Raw genomic sequence first — 18263 nt, forward strand, 5'->3', positions numbered from 1 at the left:
TGGGCAATATTCAATCTACACGCAGAGGAGATTAGGGTGCAATGTGGCCACATCTGTAGTCACCCCCACTGCAGGGTCAACCAAAAACCCAAAAGTCTCATCTCTAGACACTTGATAAGATAACTCCCAGGAGATGCCGCAAGGCACCAAGTTGCTTAACATGCATGCTGGTGTTTGTGCCCGCTAGCTGTGTCCGCTAGCTGTGCCCGCTCTCTGGCGGGTCCCTAACCAGCTTTATACAGCCTCATCGGTCTACAGTCACCTAACGGCTGAGGAATTCAGATGATGCTCGGATCACAGTGTGCTGTCTGATGGCTGTCTCTGGGCCAAACCATTTTCTTCATGCAGACGTCTGTCAGAAGTCTGAAAATTCGCCCCCACGCTGAATGACAGGGCAAACCCACCAGCCCCCAAGCAGAGGGGTGTCTCTGCACAGACCCTTAAACTTGTGTGACCGAGAGCAGCGTCATCGAGAGTCTGTAACAGCCCCGTTGGGAGAAAAGTCGCCACCACTCACAAACATGGCAGAAATGTAGAGAAGGAGCTGCTCCTTTCGGTGCGTGTGTGTCTCTAATAGGTGGCTCCAGAAAGAGGTAATGAAAGTGAATTGCTTGCACATGTGAGTCAGTTCTCTCTATATATATAAAAAATAGCCCAGACAGGCCATCTTACAAATGCAGCTTCAGACACAGTGCGGCGTTCCCCTCTTAGCATGCCGACGGGGTCAGAGGTCACGCGCGAGAGCATCGCTGTGATTGGACACAGATGCACAGTCCCACAAAAGCAGGCGGCCTCGTCCCCGCCCAGGCAGCAAATCGCCGTATCACTGGCCAGTGCTTGAGCCACTCGGGTCAATTTGATCTATCTCCCTGGAGACCGTACAACCTGATCTTCTGGGCGAGACGTGATGGTTCCAAAATCGGGTATCCGTGACTAATTTTAGCACTTGGCTTTTTTGGCCGGGAATAATGGAAGAAGGCTTTTGGTCTTGTGTAATCCTATACAGCCAGCAAAGTATAAAGGGTTTGCAGATCTAAACCTGATGAGCACTAGAAGATTGGATGACCCAAGAAGCACCTGGAGTCAATTTACCACTTTTTAAAAAAACTTTTCATCAAATGATGTTTAATTTAAAAAACCCACAGTGCCATTTGGCAGATTAGGAACATGCCTCCTCTCCCATATCTCCGTAATTATGTGCAATCTAGTTTCTCCATTTCCCTGTCCGCTCATCACTGTGGGGCCTGCCGTCGCCATGGTAGCACTGCTCAGCTGCGCCATCTGGTGGAACTGATCTGCTCCCAAGCAAACGGAACACACGTTTTATTCGTTACCTTAATGAGTTTGTAATGAGAGCACCAGTAGGACAAAGGTTGTGCAGAAGAATTTCACTATCAAGCTGTTCTAAGAAAAGAATGCGATCAAATGAGGAAGAGCAGAAATGCAGCCAAAGAAGCTCTAAGAAGACATCAAAAAGACGTATATATATTAATGAAATACCTTCTTGCAGTCCCAGGTAGGTTTACAGGACCAGGAGATGCCCAAATCCAGCAAGAAACAGGCCCTTACAACAGAAAAGACGACATCTCTACTGTCCGCCCAAGCAGAGGAATGGAAAAGCCTTCAGATGCTCTTGTCCCCACGTACAGCCAAAGGATTGGCCTGCTAATGGAGAATATCAGTAAAATGTGTCAGTCTGCCGTTACGTGAGCTGCCTGAGTAAAGACAGGAGCGGCGGCAGACTGAGAGAAAAGACCATTTAAAATATAAAAATGACTGCATTTAATGGCGGGGGGAAGGTTTGTATTTCTATACTGGTTTTTTCATTTAATTTATTGGAGTTTGTCTCTGTTACCACATAATTGGACAGTCATGGTTAACAATGACATTGAGTAAAACAACAAGGTGGTAAACAGTACAATGGAAGCATGGTCCCACAGATGCAGATTTCCTCATGCTCTGACTTTGCTTTGGCTTTCTAAGATGCCAGGGCTTCTGGCACAGAGAAGCCAGCGGCACCGACAGACTGATACCTCCAGCCTTCGAAGGCCAACAGATTCCCAGCACCGACAGGCCCACAGACAGACCAGCAGCAGCACACAGACCCAGGGCTGCCGAGCCGCCGCCAGCTCAGAAGGACACACACCCAGCTTGTTTACGACAATTTCATAGAGGAACAGTTGATTATCTGATTATCCTGGGTCAGGGCCACATTCTTCGGTGGAGAAATACAGGAATTACATCCAACTAGGCTCCCTGGCTTTCTAAATACCTGCCCTACACACAGGGAGGGTGGTTTTCACATTGGGGTTCTGCATCGTAGGAGACGTTCCTCAAGCCTTCAGACCCAAAAATGCTCCTGGCATCACAACCAATCCCCCCCCACCCCCCCGCCATCCCCAGTTCATGGAACGAGCCGGTGTGCCATAACACCATCCCCGGGCCAGTGAGGCCTACATCTGGCCCACACACCCTGTCTGGAACCGGGAACTGGTCCAAAAGATTTGGCTTTTCCTCTAAGCAGAGCAGGCGCTGAACTAGGCAGGCATTCCAACCGCAGAGTTCTACTCTGAGCCTGGGGCCCGGGGCCCGGGGCCGGGCCAGACTGCCGCGGCTGCATATTGTTTACTCTGAGCTCTTACACTCAATCTGCTCACTAGGCTCTAAACCCCCTCCCCTCCCCCCACATACACACCCTGAATTTATATTCAGTCTTTGAAATTATTCCCTGAGTGAGACTCAGAGGACGTCGATTTCTGGAGAGACAGGTGGGATCGGGTGGGTAAAGAGGGGTGGGGGGTGCAGAGGTCAGGATCAGTCAGGGATAGGGTTAATTTTTATAATAATAAAAAAAAAAATTAAAAAAAGGGTTAATTTAGCCAACTCCCCCCACCCCCCATTAATGAATATTCATTACATAGGCACTTTCCTTTTGCACCTGTATTACATAATACATAGAAGCCAGATCAGCCCCCCCACCCCTACAGTCAGCAATGCCAGGGGGGGCTTGGGGCAGGTGGGAAGGTCTGGGGACTAAAGGTGCCCAAAAGTGAAAGCTGAGCAAAGGGAGGAGAGTTTCCTGCCAGAAGGTAGCGTCCGGGGCTGCACATCAACTCCAACACCCCCCCCCCCCCCATTCAGCCCAGCTGGGAGACTCCCCCAGGGTTTCTTCTGTAACGGGGCACTGGGACCGGGCCGCTGGGCTGCTTTAATTAGACAACACCCCAAAAATGCTATTTACTAGAACCAGCTGTGAAGAGTAACACGCAAATTCAACATAGCGTTGCTCCATTATCCACAGACCCAGATCTGCTTAAAATGGTCAAATCATCCTTGAAATTTCCACACCCCCCCTAGCTGAGTTATGTGCTTTAAACCTTGGTGGTCCCATGTGTGTCTTAATCCAGCAGAACACTTGAGCGCTCGATGGACCGATCCGACCTCCTCTCTCAGGACCGCGCTCATGAGCTTAGCCGCCTGCACCCTCCCCAGTTGGGATCGAACCCCCTGGCTTCTCCTCTCGCTGCGTACCTGTAGTGTAGTTTCCCATCTGTAGGCTGTAACGTTGGGTTATGTGCAGAACCCTGACTAGAGAAGCAGAAGCGTCCTAGCAATTTGTCCCTCTGCAGTGGCGTTTATTGTATTAGTCAGGAACCATAGAGTCTATGGGGAGTAAATCAATTAACCTCATGCCATTTCCCATGACCAAAAACAAAACTAATCATTTTTCACCTGTTCTTCCTTTATTATATGCACAAATTCATCAAGAATTTGCGGAGCCGCTCAAATTAATTGGGTTAATTATATTAAGCGCAGTGAATGACCCACATTGAGCAAATTAAGCGAATGGCATCATGGTGAGGCGGGTAAACCTTCCTGGCGGCCAATGACCTTGGGAATTTCGAACTGCTAGCAATTTCAATGTCTCAAAGTAGCGGAGAAGAAGCTGGGATCTGGTCCCACATGCCACGCACATGGTAAGGTGGACAAACCGTCTTTACGCATCGAAGGGGATGCATGGAGACGAATCGGTGGGTCTGTGTCTGAAACGTGACGACCCAGGGACGAGGGGTGGCCGTGGGAAACACTGTTAGACGTTGTCACTATAAGGGACGGCCAGGCCGCCACGATGGGTCAGGACAAACATTAGTGTAAAAAAGACAGGAAAGGCTGATGCACAGATTATTATTATTATTATTATTATTCATCCCTCTCTCTCCCTCCCTTCCCCAGCTAAATGGCCGACGTCTAAACCTTGCACGTTGATACACTAGCCCCCAAGCCGCACCTCCCCACCCTGACCCTCCTGGCTGTCAGGCATTAGAGGGATAAGTAGGTGTTTTCCGTCTTCCTCCTGCACATGCTGGCATTAATGAAAAGTAGGCACTGGATGGGACAGACACAGCTCCGCCATTGGGGGGGGGGCGACGCTTATCAGTGGACAACAGCGGTTTTCACTTATGCCGAAGTGTGTTTTATTCAGTTACCCCCACCTCCTCCGCCAGCACCTCCTCCGCCAGCACCTCCTCGCTCCCTCTGTCTCTCCCCTTCTTCTGTGCACCATGACCTCTGTCTTCAGGACCAAATAAAAGAGAAAATTCAGTTTAATGGTTATTTTTATAAACAAGGCATGTGTCTGATTTGCATTTCAGCTCAGAAAATGCGCAGAAAACAAGTATCAATCAAAATTATTATAAACATAAAGTAAAAATATTTTTTTAAATCCTGTTTACCAGTGTGGTAAAGTTTGGCACTGGTTTTAACAGATAAGAACTATGCATGAAAACAGCAACTGACTAACTTAATATGGATCAGATCAATAATTATATGCAGTAACCGCAAAATAAATTAACAGCTAACATGGAAATTTTTACTGGAATGTCTATAAAAGGGGACTAGTTCTCTGGTTAGAAACATCTAATCATTTGAGAATATTACTGTACATTTACTTTCTATAACCACTTATCCAGAACAAACTCACAATCATCCACTGGAGGTGATCTAGAGACACCAACTCACCTAAACCACACACCTACGGTCTATGGAAGGAAACTGGAGAACCCATGTTGGGAATCAAACCCACAACTATGGACGTGTGAGCCCAATAAGCCACCTGTGCTCTCCAGCCACCTATTTTCTGTACCCACTGGTCCTATTTGGGGTTGTGGGGGTCTACGGTCTATCATGCAAGACTGGGAACAACCCAGGATGGGACGCCAACCCAGTACAGGGAACACTCGCCATTGACACCTATGGCCAATTTGGTATCTATAGTTCACCTTAGTATGTTCTTGAACTGTGGGGGGGAGGGGGGATCTGGAGTACGCGGAAGCAACCCCATAACCACACAGGGTGAACGTGCAAACTCCACACACGTGGAGCCAAAGCAGATCCTCGGTCCCAAAGGTGTCAGGTGACAATGCTCACCACTGCGTCACCATGCCCATCACCCCCCCCCCCCCCCATGCTGTCAGTTACCTATAATAAATTCAAATGATCTGGATTAACAGGATGCATTTTTGACTTGTGATTGACATCACTATGTTTTTTAACATCATGTCTATCCGTGTGACAGTTCCTGTGACAGCCAGCTGAACACCAGCCCCGCCACTAAGCGCAAGCGGACACAGACAGTGGGGGAACCTAGATAAACTTCCAGGGGACGGCGAGCCACTGCTCAGGACGGACCTGCATATCAAGGGACCAAACGACCACATGAACAAGAACACAATGTATAACACCTTAGCCGTACCCGTTACAGTGACTGCTTACATGATCCCACTCTCAGCTCCGTCAGACTCGGCAGGAAGGAGCCCCAAATGCAGTAGATGTTACCCGCCTTCACGTGAATCACACTGACGTGGGAGCACCAGCAAAGCGCCGCATTAGTCCCACGTTCCAGGCTGCGCCTTGTTTTGGCGGCGAGCCGCGCCTGCCGCCATTAGCGGTGAGTAAACCCCGCCCCCTCTGCCAGTTTTCCCTCGCCCCGGCCTCTGGGAGCTGCTGACCTTATTGGTGGGTGGTGCTTTGAGGGGGTAGCGCCAGGCAAATAATTAAAAATCCCAAATGAAAGGAATGATTCCTCATGAATTCCTCAGAGAAAACAATATGACAGGAGGTCAGCGGCGAGACCAGCCGGCTGGCCGTTCCCTTGGCAACCCCCGCCAATGTCGCAACAACAATGCAGCGCACGTGAATGCGCCAAGGACCACCTGTCGGGGGCGCATGGGCAAGAGGGGGGGGGAATGTGGACGGAGATGGGCTGCATCCACGTCGGGACAGCCTCACCCTAACCCTCCATCTGTCGCCCCACCGCGGCGCGTGGGGAAGAGTAACAGTGCGATGAAGCCGGCCATGTGTGGGAGCCCTCGGGTGTCCATAGCCGTTAGGAGAGAGGTACGAAATGACTTATATGGCCGTTGAGGATGTCACCTAAAAACAGGTGTTCCTACAGAGGCTTCGAGGGTGAAGGTATTGGCTGGTCACCCCAAGGGCAGGATTAAATGCAAGGGTGACAGAGGGGCATGGATACCCTGGCAGATTCAGGGGGCCCAGCACTTAACAGGGGGCCTTGAATATGTAAAATTATACATAACGCTGGAGAGGGCGGCCCCAAGGCGACATTTCGTCAGGGGACCCAGAACTTCCAGGTGCACCCCTGATTATATGGAGGAGGGAGCTACAGGAGGTTCTCCGAGCTGCCCGGGGTGGAGCATGACCCTGTAGATGGAGAACCGGTGGTTAAAAGGTTTACTGGCTCCAATTTCTGGATAAGAAGGATATCGACCCTAAAGAAAGACAATTAATCCAAACACTTCTGGAGATTTGCAAATATGAAAAGAAATGTTGGATAGATGTTGGTGTGAAAGTGCAGGAACTGTTGCTGGAAGCTCTCTCACATCTGCATGAGTAAATGTCCCTCAGCCCACCTGTACCTCTTCAGCTTTCTGAATCAGAATTAGGTCAGAGGTTGCGACCCCTGTGACCCCAGTGACAGACAGAGGAGGAGGGGGAAGGCGGGGTGGGAGTTCCAGTGTAAACATCAGAGGGTACGCTGGGCCTGGCTGTAATGAGACGGCACTAATGACTTTACAATGGCGCGGCGCGGCAGGGGACGAGCGCCGGGACCTCGCGTCACTTGGCGGGAGGGACACGTCGAGGCCACCTCCCCCGCGATTGGCGTGAGACTTTCCCAGCCTCGAGGAAATTCGAATGTCAGGAGGGGCCACAAGTGGCTCCAAGGTCAGGATGTACTGCTTCCCTCGTCTGGCTGCACCATAGTGTGTGTTTGGACCTCAGATCCGATTCCAAATGAGCTCATTTTCAGGAGTGAATCTAGAGCAGGTGACTCTCCTTTCATTTTTGGGCGAATCAGAAAATCTAAAAGCGAATAACTGAGCCGATGCTCAGATCTCGCCAAGCCTGGAATGTAGACCCTATAAATTACACATTATAATAGTTGGAGAGGCATGGAGGTAAATGAAACAGGCCCTCCTCGTTAAGAGTGCTTGGTAACGGAATCCACTGTCTGTTGGCTGATTTCATCAAGGTAGCACTAACAGGGTGAAACACGCCTCCCAAGCCCCTCCCCGATGATTATGGCTGCCCTGCTTCTCTGGAAGCCCTGACAAGTAGGAGAGGCAGGGTGACCCTAAGATCAAGGGAAGCTCTTGAAGAAGAACCTGGTCTGACCCACTGGACAGTCACTTGGCAGCTGTCCACAGGCCTCTGCACGACGGTGCTTCTCTCAAACCGTAGATGAAGAGAACATTGGTCCCACCACTCTTATCCAGGTGATCTAATCCCTAAAGATTACATCTTAAAAAAATGCCTATGATGTTGAGTGAAAACGTGTCTTGGGATGTAACAGGAGGATGGAAGTGAAGGTGAAACACGGGGCAGTCCAAAGTCACTGGTGCGTAAACTGATCGTTTGAATCCATGAATCTCTCATCCCCGGGGCAGAGCTGAGGTTCAAGTGCTAACCCCTACTCTGTATTTTTACAAAGTTAGTCATTTCTTCTCAAGTTTTGACATCTCCCTTTAGAGTACATCGTGTAGTGGGGGAATTAAAGAAGAGGCCAGTCTGCATACGTGCGGCTCTGAGTAGAAGCAGCAGGAGAGCACGAGCAGAACGTCGCGTTAGGGGAGAGTCCCTGCAGGAGAGCCACGTGAGGAGAAGCAACATGCAACAGCAGGAACAACACAACAGACGATGGAAAAATGGTTTCAAACCAAGTGGTTTGAGCAGGCCAGCCCGAGATAAGCTTCCAGCACTGAGTTCCCGCCTTAACTTCTCAAAAAGAACATTCCAGACCATCGCTGAAACACATGCAGATTAGCTGCTTCTGGCCCGAGAAAACAAGGTCCGCAGCTGTTCAGAACCTCCCCTTTTTTCCCAAAAGAGAAGTAAACAAATCCGATTCGTCTTCGCATTTCCACTCTGGAAAGAAATTAGGGATGTTTTAGTTATAATGAAGATACTAACAGTCCTGTCACGCGACACCCTCGGCATTCCAGGAAGCCCAGAACATTCTCAAAAAAATACATACACTGTTTCCACCCATGAAAAAAAAAAAACTACTACCATGCAGTTTATGAAACTTTTTGGCTGGACGACCACCCTCCAGCCGAGGTTTGAATCAGACAGGAAACAGTCAACAGGGGCACACCAATTTCCTTCAAAGATAATAACAACCAAGCCGTGACTCAAGTCGGACCTTTATGGCGGAGTATGAGGATTCTGTTACCATGCTCAACATTTAAAATTTTTCATGAAAGAAATTTTATCAGAATATACAGCAGTGGTCTCAAAATGTATTGGGTCAAACATTGCTAACCACAACCCTCTCTCAAGTTTACATTTGACCGGCTCATTACAGAGACGTCTTTTTACAGCATCCTTTAGGGGGCGCTGCAGGGAGCTCATGCTGACAGCACTCTGTATGGCGGGGATCCTTCAAAGTCTGTGTGGGCCCTAGTGCGCCAATCATGGGTTCCTGTCGTCCAGCATGATGCCCGAGTTCACGCCTGTTTGTGTCAAGTTGGGTCGTGGCGATAGTCAACGAAAGGCGTTAGAGCATGAACCGGTTTCAGGACAAGAACATGTGAGAGAAACCAGGAGACGACGCGTAAATAAACAGCGAGGGTGGCGGGTTTATTTGGATTCGGGAACTTTCATTTACGCATTCATCCGCTTTGATGTTTCCAGTCAGGACGGGTCACTAACCGGCGCAGATGGGCGACATTATGAGTGAAATCATCACGATACGTGAGGGAAATAACATAATGGGTGTGAGACGGAAACATGTGTGAAAACAGTCATTTTACACACGTTTATTTTATAGATGGAAATTTACTCAAACACAAAGCTACGCCAGGCTTTAAAATTGTTAGTAATTATGCTGTCAAAACATGTAAATATCCAGGAAATCTTAGGAACGATGGAGAAAGGCGAATCGGCGTTCTGCCGCTAGCCCCACAAAGATGGCCGCCAGGGTTTTGTGGGTGCTCCAGTGTAACGATAAACAGCAGGACTACCCACCTCGGACAGTACAATCGGGACTGTGAGCAAAGCCATCGCAGAGCGGCTTGCCCCCCCCTCCCACCCCCGCTCGCTCCGTTACCGTGGCAAGCAGCCAGTCTGAACTGGAACGGGACAGCTGACAAACTGTCAGTTTAATTAGCTGGCTGGGAAGAATGCTGCTTCTTTAAAAGCTAATTATGAAAACCATGGCTTTTCTGGTAACACTATCCATGGATATCCTTTATGTATAGCATTATTAATCATACATTGTACAGAAATGCATATATAATACACTGTTACATATTAGCCATACACAGCAAAATGAAGGAGGATTTTACGACCTTTTACTAGGTCTTCTACTGATAGAATTTTTGGATTTTCTTTTTTTAAGTCTAGACCCATGAAACACATTCCACCTGTATGAATATTTGTGGTGGAAATGAACAAGATCAAGGTGTGTGTGTGTGTGTGTGTGTGTGTATGTGTGTGTGTGTGCAGATTACGTTTATATTACATTGTGAGGACCAAATGTCCACCAGAATGTGATAAAAACGTGTTATTTTGATGTGTGAAGATCTGTGAATGCAATCAAAAAACTAAAAATGCCAAAAGTCTCGTATCTTGTTTGGTTACATATGGTTAAGGTTAGGGCTGGGTAGGGGTTAAGGTCGTCATGTTGGGAATACAGTTTTTCCCATAGAAATAAATGGAGAGTCCCCACAAAGATACAATTACAAACATGTACTGTATGTGTGTGTGTGTTTGTGTGTGTATAAAGGTGTGTTTAGGGTGCATTCAGGAGGTCTGCATGTCTGTTTGAAGCAGTGTGTGTGTTTTGGGCAGGGGGTGTGACTGATGCATCCAGAGGGAGGGTTAGACGCGCAATATTGATAAGTTGCCGGGCAGGGCAGCACAGTGGTGTGGAAGTAATTAGCGAATGGGCTAGAGGCTCATCGATTGAACCAAGACATGCAAGGTCCAGAGAGAGAAGGAGAGAAAGAGGGAGGGAGGTGAAGGGAAGAAGAGAGAAACAGACAGAGGAGAGAGAGAGAGAGTGAATGTGGTCTCAGCATCTTTGCCCCCCGCCTCCCCTCCCCAGCCTGGTGTCCTCCTCCCTGTTCTTCTGACATTTAAAAGAAATCCTACCACAACTCCCCAAACGGGCCCCGCAGAGATCCGGGATGAGACGGTAACGCCTGGGCGGGGCTCTCACATCCGTACCCTGCACCGCGACACGGAGGGAGGAATGGGGCCCTGGACAGCGTCCCGGGCTCTCTGGGAAGGCTGCTTGTTTGCTTTGGCACGAGGGTCCAGCTCTCTCTCTCTGAGAAAGAAAACTTAAAAAAGGAGGAGAAGAAAGAGGTTGACCTGGAGAGGGAGAGGAAGGGAGAGGAAGGGATAAGCCCCCCCCCCATCGCACGCCGCCCAGGGTCACCTCAGAGCCACAGGTTTCAGAACGCGGACCGGAAGGGAACGTGACCAAACTGCAGGATGCTGGGAGTATCTGCCAGCATGTGTGTTTGTAATGAAACGTGCAGAGATGCTGAAAGTGGAGGGGGGTCGCGCCGCTCGCTGCTGACTGCAAGGAAACACGCTCCCTGTCTCTCTAACTCCTGACAAAGATGACTCAGAGTCCTGACCCCATGACCCCGCTGCCCCCCCCCCCCAGTAAAGTCAAGATTCCACAATCCTGCCGGGCACTCTGAATAACGGGGAGAAGGTTCCAGAGGTAAGCACGGACTGTCACACCAGAGCGACGAGGGCAGCATGGTGGCCTGCCCTCCCGCCCGCTTTTGGGCGCCTGACAAGGCGGACCCCTGACCCAGAGACCCTGCCCCCTTGTCAGTCACTGTGAGGACAGGCTGGCTTGCACGCATGGAAGGGCCTGTTCCTTGCCAGTCGGATGTCCTCCATCAGCCCTGATTACCTTACCCAAGGTAGAAGAGGTAAGGCCTACGCGCGGCTTCATGCAAACACACAGAAGCTCTGGGCAAACCCAGCCTATAAGGCTAATGCTAATGCTGCTAATTCACTGGTGATTCAAATCACTGCTCAAAGTAACGCAGGGGGGAACAGGCATGGGTTTCTTGGATATGATTACTGGTTTATATGGCAGAAAGTACTGCACTCCATCAGCAAAAGGCAGCTATAGGTGTATGAATAGATAGAAAGGTATGTTGTAGTATGTTTCTATGGCTGCCTGTCTACCCAGTGTGGACCTACAGGTAGCGGTTGTGGCCAATTAACAGGGTCAGATTGTGAGCGCCTGCTACTCCAGGTGCGGCACTCATAAGCACAGGGTCTGGTCTGGGGGGGGGTGCTCGTTGAGGAGTGAGAGAAGCACAGACGTGGGGTTTGTGGTCCGCTCGTAAATTTGTGGGGAGTGCTGGTACTAGCAGGGTTTATTCCAGCCACGTGTGGAAAATGGGGGGGGGGGGCGGTTTGGATGGATGGAAGGAAAGAGTTTGGTTATGGGGCTCGTCTGTGTGTGGGTGGGTGTTGGACTTACAGAGCCCACTACACACTCCACAAAGATGCTATATACACCAGGCTCATATGTCAGAGTGCTGAGCTGGCCTCTCCAGCACATTAGAGGCAGAAACGTCTCACCATCGGAAAACCCTTAACCAGTGAAGCCCAAGCCAAATATTCACCCACTACCCCGCAAGTGTTACACGGAGGGTCTTGGGACACTCTAGCTTAACATACACATTATTCATTCTATGCTGACAGAGAGATCAGATATCCCAGACATACTTTTCATTGTTACTCTAGAGACAGGCGTGTTCTTGGGTGTGAAGGGACCTCCGGAGATTGGGTACATGGTGAAATAGCCACAGGTGCCTTCGCTCTCTAACGAGGCCCTTGTAGATACGGCACGGCCCCCATCCTTTCCCTCCTTTTGTTGCCGTGTGCTGCATTAATTATTAATACGGCTAAAAATTCCTCCCCGGTAATGAATGTGCCTTATCGGGGCGGGTACCCGTGCCCCTGTTGCTAAGTTTCGACCGAGCTCCGTGTTTGTCAATTAATATAAGCTGTCACACTCCATTGATTCACCACACACACACACGCGCACGCGTTCATGTTCTGAATTCCAAGTCAGCTGGCATACACACACTTGCCTATGGTTTTTGTTTGTTATTAACTCACTTCTTTATGTACTTTTGCTCTTTCTTCTAGGTGTAATCCCCCCCCCCACCCATTACTTCCACCAATGCTCAGGGATTCGGAATGGACGTATTGGGCCCTGGAGCCCATTGCTGTCACTCATTTCCTTCGGTGAGGGCTCTGCTGGGGGGGCCCGACGCTGTGGCTATCGACTTCTGTGATCTTCCTCTCCTGGCCCCCAGTCAGTAATTTCTGAGGCATTTGAAGACGCCAGCGAACCTCCAGCCTGCCAGCTGGACCCTCCGAAACCCGGCTCTATGGAATGGCCAAAGCAGGAGGCTGCCCTTTCATCTGACTGGTAAACTTCAGGTTCAGGGCTGGTGTTGGGCTTACATGTTCAGTATCAGTGCTCAGGGATCACATCACTCCCTGCACGTCACCCCATGCCCATACCTATCATTGAGGACACCAAGGTCAAATACTCAGTGTTTTTTCTGCAACTCCAAAAACCACGATCCATTACAAGGCACGCCCAGGATGGGCTAACACTTTTGACCTCTGTGTTTTAAAAATCCTGCCAACGGCCCTGCATCTATTTACAAACTCTATGAGGGCAGGACCAGCCTGTTCTCTACAGATGGTTCAGTGTTACTGTAACTTATAAGAGGTTCTTTTCCATTTTTTGTTGATGGACAAAAAACATTTTTTTCTGGGATGAGAAATGTTCTTGTACCTGGGAGAAGGGAAGCTTTGAAGCCCGGAGTAGATGGGATGACCACAGGCTGAGAGATAAGCCACTCCCCAACAGGAACGTCATCAGTTCTTGTCAGAGTAGTCGCTAGCAGTGAGGTCATCTTCTGAGGACACAAACAACAACCGGGACAAATCTTGGTCCTCGTGCAACTTGCGGTCACGGTATAAACAAGCCCCCTGTTCACCTTTTCAAAGGCCTGCTCAACCACTTATTTACTCTCCCTATAAATCTTTACAATATCCAAAAAGGCGCTTTTTATATACTCCGGTTATATATAATTTTCCTAACAAAGTGCTTTTCTTCTCAGGCTGCAGGTAGGTTTGCCTGAAGAACATGCAGAGAGGATTCCTCTCCTTTTCGCTGACACCTTCAATCCATCAGGCTGATGAGCTTTCCAGGGTCCAGAGGCTTATGAACAAATGATGAAAAATACTGGATGTGTGAATACCCAGGTTAGTACTCAGCTGAGGACTAAATTAATGTCAGCTCATTAGCTAGAAAGAGGCTCTGAAAATATTGCTGAAAATATGAAACTATTGCTACAGCTCACACAGAAATATTAGCAGGATTTAAAATTGCTCAACTGTTTTTCTTGGGTTTGCCTGTTTTTGAGCAGCTAACCTTTAGAGATTAATTAATTTTACCTTACAAATCATTACATAGAATTTATTTTATCCAAGGTGATGTACTTTTTTCCGAGTCAGACAGTCCTGGGAGTTAAGGGCCTGGGGGTTAAGGGCCTTGCTCATGGGGGTAATAATGAAGGCAGTCTACCAAGCCAGGGATTTGAACCAACAACCTTCTGATCATAGGCACACTGCCCTAACCCGCTGATCCACACACAAACTCCCTCCAAAATTCTTCTGGCAGTAGTCGTACGTATCTAAAAACAGAACAAGTGAGTTCACACCTGCAAAAACGACACAAAATGCTAGAAAGTGAAAGAAAAAAAACGCATTCTTTGCAGAAGCCCGTTTTAAAGCCTTCTTCGCAGCCAGATGTTCACAGATGTTGGAAGCAGTGACTTTTGCATCTGGAAACGGGTGATGCCCAGCACCCACCCCAGAAAAGAAAACATCTGAAACAAAAACAGGCTTGAAGTGGGCCTCTGTTTCAAACACCCAGGTCTGGCCCCCACTCGAAAGAACAGCAGAGTCCCTGGGCCAGCTCCCAGCCCCCCCCAGCCCCACACCGTTGTCTCACAGGCGATGGCCCATATGTCTACGCAAATGTTTATAATACTCATAAATGGTCAGTCGTAAACGGCCGTATGTGTAAACGTCATCCTGTATAACATAATACATTTTGAATAACGTAGATCTTCACATTTGCTTAGCAACTAAAATAAATAAATCAATAAATAAATATAACAAATACGGTGGCCCCCATCTGAGGTCATAGCCATTCTACGCCAGGGGGGAGGGTGCGGGCAATGGTTGCTATGATGAGATACTCAGTCTTAAAGTCAGAGAGGCCTGAAATATACATCTCCCCTCCGAGGGGCCACAGCACCGGGATCGAGCTTCCAGATCTGACACGCACCCCCCCCTCCACTGTGATGTCAGTGATGATATCATCAGAGGCTGCGCGTCTCTATAGGGTGAACCCCCCCATGTCCCCCCAAACCTCATCCTGGCCATCTCACCCACTAACCCTTCATCCCTCATCCTGAAGAGGGGGGGGGGGGGGAGCATGGGGTGGGCAACTTACCAGCTCCAAACAACAGCCCAAGCAAACAAACCAGAGAAATGGGAGATTTACTCCGCCACTGGCCTGTTTGCCGGTTTCATTTTTATCCGACATGGAGGGTGACAAATATTCTTCTGCAAAATGGCCAGCAGAGCCAGATCCCCGAATATTGATTCAGCTGTGGAGCTACAAATATCTTTTTCGGGACTTTTCTGGAAGTGGAAAGAGTTTGCAATCATTCTCCATTTCTGTCCAGCGAGGCCTGCAGAGGGCCTGCAAACCAAGGCATGCCTTTCTCTCAGGCCTCAGGAACTGCCTCAGTTTCCATCTGTGGCAGAGGCTCTCTGAAAGATTAGCGTAGTGTATAACAGGAGGCTTAGCCGCGTTGTAGTTGTACCCCTGTTTATTAGGGAGATGCTTTTCCCTGAGGGTCTGCAGCTGAGTGAAGTGCAGCGGACAAAGAGTATCAGTGCTGCACAGTGTGAAGCGTAACATGCCAGCTTGTTCACAAATCCACTGCAATTGCAGTGGGTCTCCCAGTCTCTGTGATTGGTGGGGGGGGGGGACTCTGGGGCTATATGGGGATGTAGGTTGCATTTCACGACGTTGGTGTGACTAGCAATGTGTGTTTACCTGTATCGCAGAATATCGTCTGTATTTTTTACATAAATGTGGGATTTTCGGGCCTCTCTCCTAAGAAGGCTCACTGGGTGACAGTGTGGCTCGGTCACTGCACACGGTGTGTGATTTGGAGCCTAAATGCCCTGAGCACAGCCCTCGCAGATTCCGGATGCTACTCAGGTCTGATGAGACTTTAGCCATTTCCCTGTCGCTCTTGACAAGGTGTGTGTGTGTGTGTGTGTGTGTGGGGGGGGGGGGGGTGTTTGGTCACATCTGGGAATCTTCAGAGCTGAAAGAGCCTCAGATCTGAGGACTGGAGAGTCTGTCTCCCCATGAAGCCTTTAACCCTTTAACCCACTTCAAGCCTGATTTTTCTTCCCCCCCCACACACACACACACACATACACAGCGCTAATGTGTCAGTTTGGGGATGTCTGTACCTAGAACTGATTGGGTGCCATCATGAAGCCTGTATGGTCTGGGGTTAATGCGAGACCCACCCCCCAACCCCAGCTCCGGTTTAAGCAGTGGGGGGGTGGATTACAGCAGTATAAGTGTTTATGCAGACTCCATAGCTGAGCACCCCCAGTCTGACACACAGACATACACAGACAGACACAGACAGGTTTGTAATTACAGTATATCCTTGTGGGGACTCTCCATTCATTTCTATGGGCAAAACCCTATTCACTTTATGACGACCATAACCCCTACCCAGCACTAACCTTAACCATAAGTAACCAAACAAAATACAAGATTTTTTAACATTTTTAATTTTTTGATTGCAGTCACCGATTTTTATAAGATTGAGTTTCCCCATGTGGAGACCAAAAAAATGGTCCCCACAAGGTCATAATAAATGTCCCCACAATGTAATATATACATTACCTCCCCTCCCCCACGTATATACACAAACACACAAACTTCAAAAAATAAACATTTTGCCTTGTAGGAAGGTTTTTTCTTCAGGGGTCACAATCCTGGGAAGGCTATTTCCCCAAAGGAATCCCCATAGAGGAAGATAAATACGTACATATATACCTAGTGGGGGGGGGGGGGGGGGGGGGGGGCGCTGTGGCTTCCAGAGCTGCTCAGGAGAAGACACAGCTGGGCACCGGCTACTCTGATTGGGACAGCTTCTGGGGGGGGGGGGGGGTAACTGAGGATCCTGCTGCCCCCCACCACCACACAGACACACACAGACACACACACACACACACTTTATGAGCCTACCCCCCCACCTCTGTCCGTGTGCATGTGCCACACAGGAATACCATGAGTCACTACAGGGCCTGAAGCAACATCAGCAGAAGGCCTATCACTGGAAAGCCGGGGCTCAGGCATCGAAAGGCTTTTGGTGGAAAAACGCAGTTTCTGTAGTGTGATGTGGCACCTTGAGTGAGCACATGTTATAGTTGGCTGTTTATTAACTGTAACATGAATTTAACATTAATATCAACTAACCTCCCAGAACTATCCATCTCCTCAGATTAACAGAAACCCACCCCTCCCATAAACATGGCTCCCCCCTTTCTCGTTTTTTTTTTTACTTCCAGCAGGAGCCGTCCGACATTTGCACTTTCAAAACTCTGCGGCTATTTTTTGGGATTCCTGGATGTGCCGTTAACCATGCCTGGAAAGGTCTTTGGGATCCAGCCAATCAGAGAAAAGAAAAAATAGACGCCAATTGTTCACATTGTTCAAGTCCCAGAACCCAAGGACCCATCCCTGGTGAGGGTAGCTCTTCTCCAGACGTCCAGCGAGATGCCAGGGCACCCCATACTTCAGTTTCAACAAGCTCACAGCCTGCCCACTTACTGGTGGATGTCCCAGCAGGGCACAGAGGGGCACAGTGGAGCCCCCTTTTGGTCACCTGGGGCCCTTACCCATGAACCCCTGAGTGACCAGCTCCACCCTGTGATCCCCCAGCAAACCTCCTGTAATCTGCCTTCAGTTTCTCTAAAATTATATCCTCTGTTGAGTTTACAGTTACAATCAGATTCTGTCTGCTGCTAAGAGCATGTATTGATTTTAAAGCTAAAGAATAGAAATTTAATTTCGAAGCAAACAAAAGCCTTATAAATAAGACTACCATCGATGTGTAAATTGACCAATGTAACTAACAGTTTTATACATTTATGCTGGGAAGTACTTTGTTCAATAATGCAAAAGTCACTGATGCTACTACATAATCTACTAAATAATTTGGTAATTATGAATGGATAATGTATATTCGTGTATGATACCCATGCTAAATAATACATATTGTTTATTAATAATTTTTTTTCCAAAGAACTTTATTGGAAATAAGAAATCCCTGAAACACAGCCATGCAAAAACATTAAAAGACCACTCTATATTTTATTAATAAATCTGCATTTTTAAACCCTGGTTTAATTGTGGTTCTGCTGGCAGAAGGCTACACTGAGCGGCAGGTTGCTTCCAGGTTCAAAATTTGTGAAGTGCACTGCTAGGACAGTTCATATCAGGCTCCTAGAAGCAGGACTGAAGTCCCATAAAGCAAGGAAGAGGCCCTTCATTAATGAGAAGCAGGGAAGATCCA

At 48.7% G+C, this 18263-nt stretch overlaps 1 long non-coding RNA gene across 2 annotated transcripts; it reads left to right on the top strand.

The window, feature by feature from the left end:
- Positions 1–13331: 13331 nt before the first annotated feature.
- On the top strand, positions 13332–17389 carry LOC140592013 (uncharacterized). 2 transcript variants are annotated; one of them, XR_011992232.1, is made up of 3 exons: positions 13332–13551; positions 13698–13842; positions 17257–17389. It is a non-coding gene; the product is annotated as an uncharacterized lncRNA (long non-coding RNA). The 2 variants fall into 2 exon arrangements; XR_011992233.1 differs by having other exon boundaries at positions 17260–17269.
- Positions 17390–18263: the final 874 nt, after the last annotated feature.

Source organism: Paramormyrops kingsleyae, chromosome 7, assembly GCF_048594095.1.
Source record: "Paramormyrops kingsleyae isolate MSU_618 chromosome 7, PKINGS_0.4, whole genome shotgun sequence".
NCBI classification, from domain to species: Eukaryota; Metazoa; Chordata; class Actinopteri; order Osteoglossiformes; family Mormyridae; genus Paramormyrops; species Paramormyrops kingsleyae.